The sequence below is a fragment of the Nomascus leucogenys genome, chromosome 17, assembly GCF_006542625.1.
Source record: "Nomascus leucogenys isolate Asia chromosome 17, Asia_NLE_v1, whole genome shotgun sequence".
NCBI lineage: Eukaryota > Metazoa > Chordata > Mammalia > Primates > Hylobatidae > Nomascus > Nomascus leucogenys.
Window position 1 is genome coordinate 83,463,757 of NC_044397.1, and position 14,586 is coordinate 83,478,342.

Sequence of the window (14,586 nt, forward strand, 5' to 3'; positions counted from 1 at the left end):
TGCTGCCCAGGCTGGAGCGCAGTGGCAAGATCTCAGCTTACTGCAACCTCCGCCTCCCGGGTTCAAGCGATTCTCCTGCCTCAGCCTCCTGAGTAGCTGGGACTACAGGCACCCACCATCACGCCCAGCTGATTTTTGTATTTTTAATAGAGACGGGATTTCACCATGTTGGTCAGGCTGGTCTTGAACTCCTGACCTCAGGTGATCCACCTGCCTCGGCCTTCCAAAGTGCTGGGATTACAGGTGTGAGCCACTGCACCAGGCTTCTTGTTACTTTTCTAAAAGTTTACAATTATACTAAAATAAAGCATTACCAAAAAAGTTATTTTATAGCCTGTAAGAATGTCATTAAAGTTTTTTGTTTTTTTGTTTTTTTGTTTTTTTTTTTTTGAGACGAAGTCCTGCTCTGTCACAGGCTACAGCCCAGTGGTGCAATCCTGGCTCACTGCAACCTCTGCCTCCCCAGTTCAAGCGATTCTCGTGCCTCAGCCTCCTGAGTAGCTGGGATTACAGGTGCATGCCACCATGCCCAGCTAACTTTTGTATTTAAGTAGACTCCGTGTTTCATCATGTTGGCCAGACTGGTCTCAAACTCTTGTTTTCAAGTGATCCACCCACCTCTGCCTCCCAAAGTGCTGGGATTACAGGCATAAGCCACCATACCCGAGCAGGTGTGTTTGTTTGTTTGTTTGGAGACAGGGTCTCGTTCTGTCACCCAGACTGGAATGCAGTGGCACGATCTCGGCTCACTGCAACCCCTGCCTCCTGGGCTCAAGGGATCCTCTTGCCTTAGCCTCCCTAGTAGCTGCCATACCTGGCTAATTTTTGTAATTTTTGTAGAGACAGGGTTTTGCCATGTTGCCCAGGCTGGTATTGAACTCCTGAGCTCAAGCAATCCACCTGCCTCTGCCTCCCAAAGTACTGGGATTACAGGAAATTTCAGAGATAAAATTAGGTATCAACACTGTATGCCAGGTACTGTTTTAAGCCTTTCACACTAATCGACTCATTTAATCCCCAAAACCATTCCATGGGATAGGTGCTATTATTACTCTCATCTTGGTTTTTTTGTTTTTGTGGTTTTTTTTTTTTTTTTTTTTTTTTTGAGACAGTGTCTTGCTCTATCACCCAGGCTGGAGTGCAGTGATGCGATTTTAGCTCACTGCAACTCCACCTCCCAAGTTCAAGCAATTCTCCTGCCTCAGCCTCCCAGGCAGCTGGGATTACAGTCACCCGCCACCATGCCCGGCCCATTATTACTCTCATCTTAGTGAAGAGGAAACTGGAGAGAGGTTGAGTAACCTGTGGATCACACAGCTGTTAAGATCAAGCTCTTCATAATAACACACAATCAAGAAGGTTTAAGGATGGCCAGGATATGCTCTACTGATAATGTAGGACCAAGTACTCTGTAAAATGTCCGGGGGGAGGAAAGGCAACTTTATTTATTTATTTATTTATTTATTTAGAGACGAAGTCTCACTCTGTCGCCAGGCTGGAGTGCAGTGGTGCAATCTCGGCTCACAGCAACCTCCGCCTCCCAGGTTCAAGCAATTCTCCTGCCTCAGCCTCCCAAATAGCTGGGATTACAGGCGCGTGCCACCACACCCGGCTAATTTTTTGTATTTTTAGTAGAGATGGGGTTTCACCATGTTAGCCAGGATGGTCTCGCTCTCCTGACCTCGTGATCTGCCTGCCTCAGCCTCCCAAAGTGCTGGGATTACAGGTGTGAGCCACCGCACCCAGCCAGAAAGTCAACTTTTTTTTTTTTTTTTTTGAGATAGAGTCTTGCTCTGTCACCCAGGCTGGAGTGCAGTGGCGCAATCTTGGCTCACTGCAAACTCCGCCTCCCAGGTTCAAGCAATTCTCCTGCCTCAGCCTCCCAAGTAGCTGGGATCACAGGCGCCCACCACCATGCCAGGCTAATTTCTGTATTTTTAGTGGAGACAGGGTTTCACCATATTGGCCAGGCTGGTCTCTAACTCCTGACCTTGCGATCCACCCGCCTCGGCCTACCAAAGTGCTGGGATTACAGGCATGAGCCACGGCGCCCAGCCTCAGAAAGGCAACATTAAAGGACAACTTTGCTGTGATGAATTTAGGTGTTTTTGTTTTTGTTTTGAGATGGGAGTCTCACTCTGTCACCCAGGCTGGAGTGTAGTGGCGTGATCTCAGCTCACTGCAATCTCCGCCTCCCGGGTTCAAGTGATTCTCCTGCCTCAGCCTCCCTAATAGCTGGGATTAACAGGCATGCACCACCACACCCGGCTAATTTTTGTATTTTTAGTAGAGATGGGGTTTCCCCATGTTGGCCAGGCTGGTCTTGAACTCCTGACCTCAGGTGATCCATCTGCCTCAGCCTCCCAAAGTGCTAGGATTATAGGCATGAGCCACCGCATCTGGCCAAATTTAAGTGCTCTGAGCCCACTGCCTCAACCTGACACTGAAACTGATGCAAAACTCAGTCCTGAATTATGCAGTTTAACCAAAATAAAAGAGAGACATAAAGTGGCTGCTGATTATGTGGCTGAACCTACCAGCCATTATCACTGGAGGAAAAATCAGAATGTTCTTTAAACAAACCTGATTATTCTCAATACCCACTTTTATTTATTTGTTATTTGTTTGAAACAAGCAAATAAATAAAACAGGGTCTCACTCTGGCTCCCAGGCTGAAGTTCAGTAGCATGATCAGGGTTCACTGCAGCCTCAAACTCTTGGGCTCAGTCAATCCTCCCACCTCAGCTTCCCGAGTAGCTGGGACTACAGGTGTGCACTACCATGCCTGGCTAATTTCTTGTATTTTTTGTAGAGAATGGTTTCACCATGTTGCCCTGGCTGGTTTCAAACTCCTGGGCTCAAGGGATCTGCCCACCTCAGCTTCCCAGGGGGCTGGGATTACAGGCATGAGCCACTGTGGCTGGCCTCAATATCTGCTTTTAAATACACAAACGTTATAAATTCAAACATATAAAACATAGAGACATTCCCTGTAACCCTGCAATTTTACTCCTAGGTATTTACCCTATGGATATGTTCACAGATGAGCAAAATACGGTATATACAAGAGGACCATTTGTGATAGAAAAGGTCTTGGAAAACACCTAAGTGTCCATAATTATAAGACTGGTTAAATACATCATGATATAGCCACATAGGAATAGAACAGATTTTTTTTTTTTTTTTTTTGAGACAGAATCTCACTCTGTCACCCAGGTTGGAGTGCAGTGGCACGACCTTGGCTCACTGCAACCTCCGCCTCCCAGGTTCAAGCAATTCTCATGCCTCAGCCTCCCAAATAGCTGGGATTACAGGCATATGCCACTACACCTGACAAATTTTTGTTTTTAGTATAGACAAGTTTTCGCCATGTTGGCCAGGCTGGTCTCAAACTCCTCACCTCAAGTGATCCGCCCACCTCAGCCTCCCAAAGTGTTGGGATTACAGGCGTGAGCCACCACACCCAGAATAGAACATTTTATAATAAGAATACGCAACAAAAGCACAGTGGCTCACGCCTGTAATCCCAGCACTTTGGGAGGCCAAGGCAAGCAGATTGCTTGGGCCCAGGAGTTTGAGACTAGCCTGGGCAACATGGCCAGACCCTGTCTCTACAAAAAATTAAAAAATTAGCCGGGCATGTGCCTGTAGTCCCAGCTACTTAGGAGGCTGAAGCAAGAGGATCGCGTGAGCCCAGAAGGTCAAGGCTGCAGTAAGCTATGATCACGCCACCGCACTCCAGCCTAGGCAGCAGAGTGAGACCATGTTTCAAACAAATAAATAAAAGTGGATACTGAAAATGATCAGGTTTGTTTGAAGAATATTCTGATTTCTCCTCCAGTGATAATGGCTAGTAGGTTCAGCTACGTAATCAGCAGCCACTTCATTTCTCTCTTTTTTTTTTTTTTTTGAGACAGTCTTGCTCTGTTGCCCAGGCTAGAGTACAGTGGCTCGGTCTCAGCTCTCTACAACCTCCAGCTCCGAGGTTCAAGCGATTCTCCTGCCTCAGCCTCCTGAGTAGCTGGGATTACAGGCATGCACCACCACGCCTGGCTAATTTTTGTGTTTTTAGTAGAGACGGGGTTTCTCCATGTTGGTCAGGCTGGTTTCGAACTTCTGACCTCAGGTGATCTGCCGGCCTCAGCCTCCCAAAGTGCTGGAATTACAGACGTGAGCCACCACGCCTGGCCTATTTCTCTCCTTTATTTTTGTTAAACCTTGCATAATTCAGGACTGATTTTTGCATCATTTGAGTGTTAAATTGACGCAGGGGCTCAGAGCACTTAAACCTAAATTCATCATAGGAAAGTTCTCCCTTGAAGTTGCCTTTCCTCCCCCTGAACATTTTACAGAGTACTTGCTCCTGGGTGGCAGAGCGACCTTATCTCAAAAAAAAAAAAAAAGAATATGCAACAAAATATGCAGTTACTTTAAAAGGAGCTTTTTCCAATAAGGACACTAAATAAAATCTGCTTAACATCATTAGCTATCAGGAAATGCAAATCAACACCACAGTAAGATGCCATTTAACACCCACTAGGACAACTAGAATCAGAAAATCAGATACTAGTAAGTGTTGGTGAGAATGTGGAGAAAATCGGACCCTCATATACTGCTGGTGGAAATGTAAGATGATACAGCTGATGGAAAAGAGTCTGGCAGTTCTTCAGATGGTTAAAAATGGAATTATCATATGACCCAACAATTCTACTCTGAGGGTATATACCCAAGAGAATTGAAAACATGTCTATACAGAATACTTGTACATGAATGTTGATAGCAGCATTATTCACAATAGCCCAAAAGTATAAAAAACCCAAATGTCCATCAACTCATGGATAAACAAATGTAATACATCCATACAATGGAATATTATTTAGCTGATAAGGGAATGAAACTCTGATACATGCCTAGTGACAGAGCGAGACTCTGTCTCAAAAAAAAAAAAAAAAATACAGGCCAGGCATGGTGGCTCACATGTATAATCCCAGCACTTTCGGAGGCTGAGGCAGGAGGATCACTTGGGCACAGGAGTTCAAGACCAGCCTGGGCTGGAGTGCAGTGATGCGATCTCGGGTTCAAGCGATTCTCATGCCTCAGCCTCCCAAGTACCTGGGTTCACAGGCCTGTGCCACCACACCCCGCTAATTTTTATATTTTTAGTAGAGACGGAGTTTCACCATGTTGGCCAGGGTGGTCTCGAAATCCTGACCTGAGGTGATCCGCCCGCCTCGGCCTTCCAAAAGTGCTGGGATTAAACGTGTGAGCCACCGCACCCAGCCGAATTGTTCACTTTAAATGAGTGAATTGTCTGATACATGAATTATATCTCAATAGAGCTGTTTTTCTGAAAGCTCTTTATGTACTAATATAAAACAATCTCCCAGGTATATTAAGTGAAAAAAGTAAAGTGTAAAACTATTAGATATGTGGCCGGGTGCGGTGGCTCACGCTTGTAATCCCAGCACTTTGGGAGGCCGAGGCGGGCGGATCACGAGGTCAGGAGATCGAGACCACGGTGAAACCCCGTCTCTACTAAAAATACAAAATTAGCTGGGCGTGGTGGCGGGCGCCTGTAGTCCCAGCTACTCGGAGAGGCTGAGGCAGGAGAATGGCGTGAACCCGGGAGGCGGAGCTTGCAGTGAGCCGAGATCGCGCCACTGCACTCCAGCCTGGGCGACAGAAAGAGACTCCGTCTCAAAAAAAAAAAAAAAAAAAAAAAACTATTAGATATGTAATCATCTGATTAAGAAAATATAACTATGTTTGTAAATATACAGATATTTCTGGGGGAACTCATAAAACTCCGGTAACACTGACTGCCTCTGGAGAGGGGAACTGGATGACTGAGGGACCCAGAGTAGAAGCAGAATTGTTATTTTTAAAATAAGAGATGCCCAAAAATACATAAAAATTAACACAATGAACACCATGTGCCCACTGCCCAGCTTTAAAAACTATTATGCCAGGCACAGTGGCTCACACCTATAATCCCAGCACTTTGGAAGGCCGAGGTGAGCGGATTGCTTGAGTCCAGGATTTCAAGACCAGCCTGGGCAACATAGCAAGCCCCCTTCTCTACAAAAAAACTGCAAAAATTGGGCCGGGCGCAGTGGCTCACACCTGTAATCCCAGCGCTTTGGGAGGCCGAGGCGGGCGGATCACCTGAGGTCAGGAGTTCGAGACCAGCCTGACTAACATGGAGAAACCTCGTCTCTACTAAAAATACAAAAAAATTAGCCGGTCATGGTGGCGCATGCCTGTAATCTCAGCTACTCGGGAGGCTGAGGCAGGAGAATCACTTGAACCTGGGAGGCAGAGGTTGTGGTGAGCCAAAATCACGCCACTGCACTCCAGCCTGGGCAACAAGAGCAAAACTCGGTCTCAAAAAAAAAAAAAAAAAAAAATTAGCCAAGCATGGTGGCACATACCTGTAGTCCCAGATACTCAGGAGGCTGAGGTGGGAAGATCACTTGAGCCCGAGAGGCGGAGAGTGCAGTGAGTCGAGATCGCACCACTGCAGTCTAGCCCGGGCGACAGAGCGAGACCCTGTCTCAAAAAATAATAATAATAAATAAAAATAAAAAATAAACACAAGAAACCCCACTGTCTCACCCCACACCTTGCACTTTCACAAACTCACACTTCCTTCAGGTGGTAGAGTCCCTCACATGATGCAATGAAGGGAGATGTGGAGTCTTGCTGGGTCGCCCAGGCTGGAGTGCCAGTGGCATGATCTCGGCTCACTGCAATGTCTGCCTCCTGGGTTCAAGCGACTCTCCTGCCTCAGCCTCCTGAGCAGCTGGGACTACAGGCCTATTATACCATCATGCCTGGCTAAGTTTTTGTATTTTTAGTAGAGACAGGGTTTCACCATGTTGGCCAGGCTGGTCTGGAACTCCTGACCTCAAGTGATCCACCCACTTTGGCCTCCCAAAGTGCAGGGATTACAGGCGTGAGCCACCATGCCCAGCCCAATTTGCTTTTTTCACTCAGTGTTTTAGTTTATTCATATTGATATGTGCAACATTAGTTCATTTTCATTGATGTACACTATCCCACATCCAATATGCATAATGCATCCAACATTGGTGTCTTATTTTCCAACATGACCACAATGCGAGTTTGCATCCCGCGTGCTCTTCTTACAAGGAGATGTTGACTTCCTCTTATTGAAAAGTGGGATCTATCATGCCTCCTCCTGAATCTGATGGGCCAGTGACTGTGGCAGAAGTGAAGCCCTGTGGCTTCCAATACTAGGTTAGAAAAGGCCATACAGGGCCGGGCGTGGTGGCTCACGCCTGTAATCCCAGCACTTTGGGAGGCCGAGGTGGGTGGATCACGAGGTCAGGAGATCGAGACCATCCTGGCCAACATGGTGAAAACCCATCTCTACTAAAAATACAAAAAATTAGCCGGGCGTGGTGGCACGCACCTGTGGTCCCAGCTACTTGGGAAGCTGAGGCAGGAGAATGGCGTGAACCCGGGAGGCGAAGCTTGCAGTGAGCCGAGATCGCGCCACTGCACTCCAGCCTGGGCGACAGAGCAGGACTCCATCTCAAAAAAAAAGAAAAGGCCATACAGTTTTCTCTGGTTCTTGAGAAGCTCCTTCTTGAAACCCAGCTGCCATGTTGTAAGGAAGCGCAGGCCCACAGGGAGAATCATGTGTAGGCATTCTGGCTGGCAGCCCAAGCTGGGCCCCAGGTAAGTGCCAGTACTGGTTAACCACCAGGTATCTGAGGAAGTTTTAAGAAGACACCAACCTCAGCCAACATCTTACTAAAATCACATGAGTGCCCCCAAGTGATAAGAGCCTAATTGAGTCCAGTCAACCCATGGGACTATAAGAGATAATAAAATGATTGTTAATTTAAGCCACGAAGTTTTGGGGTGATTAGTGATGCATTAGGTAACTGGAACAACTATGCCACAATCTGTCCATTCTCCAGTTGCTAGATATTTGTTTCCACATTTATGCTATTACAAACAGCACTTCTGTGAGCATCACATACATGTCTTTTGCGTGTACGTGGAAGTTTCTCCAGGGTTATATTTGCTAGGAGATTAACTGCTCGGTTGGAAAGTGTGTCACCTTCAACTTTACCACAACCTGCCAAACTATTTTCCAAGATGGCTGGTACCAGCTTACATTCCATCAGCAAAGTATATCCTCCCATTACTCCAAATCTTCCCTAACACTTGAGACTTAAGGCTTTTGCCAGTCTACTGGGTGCACAATGGTCTTATTTCATATCCTTTTAAGGACTGGAATTTTGTACTGTTTGCATGAATTAATCCAAAGTAAGTGCTTAAACCTATAGTAATAAGTTGCTTTTTTTTTATTTTTTATTTTATCGAGACAGGGTCTCACTCTGTTGCCCAGGCTAGAATGCAGTGTCATGATCACAGCTCACTGCAGCTTCTGCTTGTTGCACTCAAGTGATGCTCCCACCTCAGCCACCCAAGCAGCTGGGATTACAGCCATGCACCACCACGCCCAGCTAATTTTTAAATTTTTTGTAGAGATGGAGTTTCACCATGTTGCCCAGTCTGGTCTGGAACTCTTGGGCTGAAGAGATCTGCCTGCCTTGGCCTCCACGAGTGTTGGGATTACAGGCATGAGCCACCATGCCCAGCCCGCTTTTCCTTTTTAAGAATGATTTACACGTTGGGGTTCCATATTAAGGCTTCATTTTCTAAAATGGAGTTGTCACTGGGTATGATGGCTCATGCCTGTAATTCCTACAATTACAGGCAAGAGGCAGGAGGATCATTTGAGTCCAGGAGTTCAAGGCTGTAGTAAGCTATGATTGTGCCTCTGCAATCTAGCCTGGGTGACAGAGCAAGACCCTGTCTCCATAATCCCAGCTACTTGGGAGGGTGAGGCATGAGAATGACTTAAATCCAGGAGGCAGAGGCTGCAGTGAGCTGAGATTACACCACTGCACTCCAGCCTGGGCAATAGAGGGAGACTCTGTCTCAAAAAAAAAAAAAAAAAAAAAAAGGTATAAAAAAAAAAGAAGGGAGGCTCCAGTAGCAGCCAAGCACATCTCATGCCTAGATCTTGGTTTCCACCACTGTTCTGCAATTAAAAGGACCAGGCTCCTTGGAAAAATGGTTGGCTTCAGGACTGGGGCAGGAAATATACAAGATGAGCCTGCAGCATATCTACAGCCTGAAAGTAAGGACACAGTAAAAACAAAAACAAGGCCGGGTGCAGTGGTTCACACCTATAATCCCAGGACTTTGGGAGGCTGAGGCAGGCGGATCAGCTGGGGTCAGGAGTTCAAGACCAGCCTGAACAATATGATGAAACCCCATCTCTATTAAAAATACAAAAATTAGCCAGGCATCGTGGCATGCGCCTGTAATCCCAGCTACTCAGGAGGCTAAGGCAGGAGAATCGCTTGAACCCAGGAGGCAGAGGTTGTGGTGAGCTGAGATTGCACCATTGCACTCCAGCCTGGGCAACAAGAGCGAAACTCCGTCTCAAAAACAAAAACAATGGGGGTATAACAAGTCAAAGGGACTCTGGAACCAATTGAAAGAGCTCCCCATGGCCAAAGTCAGACTAATAAGAGTGACAAAATAAAGAAAGTAACATTGGATGATAATCTCAAATACAAAGTAAATATCCCTGAGTCCAAACTCATAAAAATAAATGACTAAGTTACTAAATGAGAAGAGACACCTTTCCTTTGCAGAAGAATTCCAAATAATTTATGTAAATCCCTTGCCCCCAAGAAGATGGAGCATAAACACCCCCAACTCCTTACATGCAGGCTGTGCAGTGAATTCCTTCCAAAGAGGACAAGGTGTAAAGGGAGAAAGAAGAGTAGCTTTACAAAGTGGAGAAACTTGACAAACAGGTGATCAAGATGAACAAAAACAGTGGTGAATCATGTGGACAGTGTGTACCCTTGATATGTGACGAAATGACACTTCCCCTTTGAGGTCTTCCTCCAAAAAACACGTAACTCCAGTGTAATCATGAGAAAAATATCAGACAAATCCCAGCTGAGGGGCATCCTATAACATGTCTGACCTGAACTCTTCAAAACTATCAAAGTAGGCATCAAAACCAAAGAAAGTCTGAGCAACTGCCCCAGCCAAGAGGAACCTAAGGAGACATGACAACTCCTTACTTGTCGATATAAATGTCTGGAGCTAGAATGTTATCAAATTTGACAACATAATGTCATATGAGATCCTGGAACAGTAAAATACATTAGGTAAAACTAAGGCAATCTGAATAAACTATAGACTTTCGTTAATACTAATGGATAGATAATTGTTTCATTAATTGTGACAAACGTACCACCCCAATGTCAGATGTCATTAATATTAGGAGTAACTAAGCGTGGGGTATACGGCAGCTCTCTGCACTATCTTCTCAATTTTTTCTGCAACTCTAAAACTATTCTAAGGCCAGGTGCGGTGGCTCATGCCTGTAATCCCAACATTTTGGGAGGCTGAGGTGAGTACATCATTTGAGCTCAGGAATTTGAGACCAGCTAGGGCAATACAGTGAGACCTCGTCTCTACAAGAAAAAAAACAACTGGCCAGGCATGGTGGCTCATGCCTGTAATCCCAGCACTTTGGGAGGCTAAAGTGAGCAAATCACTTGAGGTCAGGAGTTCGAGACCAGCCTGGTTAACATGTTGAAACCCCATATCTACTAAAAATAAAAAAATTAGCCAGGCGTGGTGGCACACACCTGTAATCCCAGCTACTCAGAAGGCTGGGGCAGAATTGCTTGAACCCGGCAGGCGGAGGTTGCAGTGAGCCGAGATTGCCCTACTGCACTCCAGCCTGGGCGAGAGAGTGACACTCCATCTCAAAAAAAAAAAAAAAAATTAAATTAAAAAATTAGCTGAACATGGTGGCATGTGCCCGTAGCCCCAGGTACTCAGGAGGCTGAGGCAAGAGGATCACTTGAGCCTGGTAGATGGAGGCTACAGTGAACTGGGATCATACCACTGCACTCCAGTCTGGGTGACAGAGCAAGCCCCTGTCTATAAATGAATAAATAAAGCTATTCTAAAAATAAAGTCTATTACAAAAAAAAAAAAAAATGAGGGAGAGAGAGGGAGAGATTTAGCCCTGATTTTGCAAAGGGAAATGTCTCCTCTGCTCCAGGACCCCGACAGGCCTTCAAAGTTGGGTCTATAGTTGCAGCACTTGCCAAACTAAGTCAGGTCAGATGCCCAAACGAGGGATGGAGGTGGCTGCAGCTCAACTCTTGGCTCATCTCAGCAGCAGGGGGCTTGGGCACTGGAGAAAGGGGTGCTGGGGCTGGCCCAGGCCTTGGCCACTTGCCACAGATACTGCTAGTTGGCATCTGGCTTTAGTATCCACTGATGTGGGCTACCAGACGAAGGGATGTGTCCAGAGGTGGCCTTGTCTCAGGGCGACCATCCACACGGAATCACTCTGCTGGGCTGCTGCAGGTCTGGTTCTGCAATTCAGCATGAGCCCTGGGCTCGCTGCACCACCATTTCCTCATCTGTTTATGGGATGAGAATAGGAAGACCCTGCCTTTTATGGTGTTGCCTTCAGGATTCGACAAGTCCAACAACTTAGCCGAGCGTTGATTTAGTACTTCCTGGCACACAGGTGGTAGTCAACGTTAGCTCTCAGCATCCCCTGACCCGATTCCTCCAGCAGTCTGCAACTGGAAGAGTCCAACTGCTCTTCATTCCTTTATGAAATGGGGTGGTCACTGTGTAAATAAATCACCTGAAGGATGCCAATCATCTTGGAGGAGAGGCTAGTTCAGATCTGCAAGGGACTCATTACCAGTATTTGCACTTAAATAATGTAATGTAATAATGTGTTCTTCAAAGTCACCCCTGAATTGATCCCATGTGTAAGGGAAGTTGTTCATTCTAGGACTATTTGTAACAGTACGAGGTAGGAAACAACCTGAATTTCCTTCAAAAAGGAACTGGTTAAATAAATTAGACTACTAAGACACGTGTATACTTGTACATGGGTCCTATATGCTCCTCTGCTGTGTGTGTGTGTGTACACCTCACTGAAAAGATTACACAAGAAATTGGTAACATTTGTAGCCTCTGAGGAAGGGACTAGGGGGCTAGGAGACATGGGAAGATACTTTTCACCGTAGAGACTTTTGTATCTTTTGCATTTTGAACAATGTGAATGTATTCTTTTTCCTTTTTTTTCCGAGACAGTCTTGCTCTGTTGCCCAGGTGGAGTGCAGTGGTGTGATCACAGCTCACTGCAGCCTCAACCTCCTGGGCTCAAGGGATCCTCCCACCTCAGCCTTACAAGTAGCTGGGAATACAGGCATAAGCCACCAAACGTGGCTGTGAATGTATTATTTATGTTCAAAAATGCCTAACAGACAGGGCATGGTGGCTCATGCCTGTAATCCCAACATTTTGGAAGGCTGAGATGGGAGGATCTCTTGAGACTAGGAGTTTGAGACCAGCCTGGGCAACATAGAAAGACCCTGTCTCTAAACAACTAAAAGTAAAAAGTGCTTAATAGAATCAGGGGAAAAAAAAAACTATCCCTGTGGGTCATGGCTGTTGGGGCGGGCTTGGGAGAACTGCCAAGTCAAATGTATAACAGGAGGGCCACTGTGACTCTGGAGCAGCTGGGAGGTGGAGGCAGCATTGGCTCAGGTCACAAGGATGTGGCTCTCAAGGCGAGCAGCATCCTAGCTGCAAATGCTTCCTAGGACAAGCCAATAAGGTTGGTGCAGACATCTACACATGGACAACTCTAGAGAGTCCAAATCCACTGTCTTTTTTTTTTTTTTTTTGAGACAGTCTCACTCTGTCACCCAGGCTGGAGTGTAGTGGTGTGATCTCTGCTCACTGCAACCTCCACCTCCCAGGTTCAAGTGATTCTCGTGTCTCAGCCTCCTAAGTAGCTGTGATTACAGGCGTGCACCAACACACCGGCTAATTTTTGTATTTTTAGTAGAGATGGGGTTTTGCCATGTTGGCCAGGCTGGTCCCGAACTCCTGACTTCCAAGTGATCCACCTGCCTCAGCCTCCCGAAGTGCTGGGATTACAGGCGTGAGCCACCATGCCAGGTCCAAAATCGCTGTCTTAAGACCCCCGCCTTGCCCCTTCTCCAAAAGGGCTATGTTTCAAATCTGCAATCAAGGCAGCACAGGTGGCTGGGTGCAGTGGCTCACGTCTGTAATCCCAGCACTTTGGGAGGTCGGGGAGAGAGGATCACTTGAGCCCAAGAGTTCGAGCCCAGCATGGGGTACATAGCGAGACCTCGTCTCCATAAAATATAAAATAAAATAAAAATTTTTTAAAGGCAGCCCAGGGTAGGGATTAAGGGGCAAGGATCCTGAAGTCTGCTCCCTGGGGTCAAACCCAGTCCTGCCACCCGCCGGCTGGGTGAGGCCTTCAGCAGTTAACTCCCCTCTCTGTGCCTCTGTAAAGCGCAACAATAAGAGAATCTCCCTGGCACAGCTAAGCCCTGTGTGGTAAATTACCTATATATGTTTTTATATCATTGCAGTTCCTATTACACATTGAGAAATTACCATGGCTCTTAAATTTAGCAACTGGAACTCTTCCAGTTCACCCCAGCAGTTGTTAAAATTACCCATGAAGTGGAATCAGAGGAAATTATTAGGAAACAAAGAAGGCTGAAGCTCAGCAGGGAAAGTGCGCATGTGTGAGCTCCTCCTGGTGGCCATGACCTGAAGGGGCGGCCCCTGGAATCTGAGGGCCAGCATCTGCCGTCCTTTGAGGTCAGGCCTCAGCCAGTCTCAGGAGGGTCTAGCCTGGGCCCCTACAGGGAAAGGTGTCTATTACTGCTCTCTACAGCTGTCCCTCATCCTAAAGTCAGGCCCTTCACACCCCATCCCCAGTGCCTGGGACACTGTGACACACAGTCGGCCCCCAATATGACATAACTGAAAAACTGAAAATAATGGATTCAGGGAAGATGAAAGAAGTTCTGGAGATGGATGGTGATGAAGGGTACACAACAGTGTGAAAGTACTTAATGCCACTGAATGGTACAGTTTAAAATAGTTAAAATGGGCCAGGTGCGGTGGCTCACACCTGTAATCCCAGCACTTTGGGAGGCTGAGGCGGGCGGATCACCTAAGGTCAGGAGTTCGAGACCAGCCTGGCCAACGTGGTGAAATCCCATCTACTAAAAATATGAAAATTAGCTGGGAGTGGTGGCAGGCGCCTGTAATCCCAGCTACCAGGGAGGCTGAGGCAGGAGAATAGCTTGAACCCAGCAGGCGGAGGTTTCGGTGAGCCAAGATCATGACATTGTCCTCCAGCCTGGGCAACAAGAGCAAAACTCTATCTCAAAAAAAAAAATTAACAATAAAAATAAAATAAAATGGTTAAAATGGTACATTTCACATGATGTATATTTTCCCACAATGAAAATAAATAAACGGATGACACCTAGTCTCATCTTTACCTGCTCTCTCATTAATTCTCCTCCAACCCCCCGACCTCTCCTAGGCTGTCTCTTTTTGTCAGTTTCTGTTCTCTAAACAGGGAAAGGGCCCCAGATTCCCTCCTGGGTCCCCTCCAATCTCTATGCTTCCTTTCCAGATACTATT

General features: G+C 46.5%; 1 protein-coding gene across 1 annotated transcript in view; it reads right to left on the reverse strand.

The window, feature by feature from the left end:
* C17H19orf47 (chromosome 17 C19orf47 homolog) overlaps nucleotides 1–14,586 on the reverse strand; it is a 43,511-nt gene continuing 28,925 nt past the window's right edge. The window contains exons 10-11 of the transcript XR_004026538.1: nucleotides 2,003–2,006; nucleotides 1–11 (exon numbers count right to left, since the gene is read on the reverse strand). The gene's annotated coding sequence lies outside the window, so the exon portion shown is untranslated. The remainder of the gene's footprint in view (nucleotides 12–2,002; nucleotides 2,007–14,586) is intronic.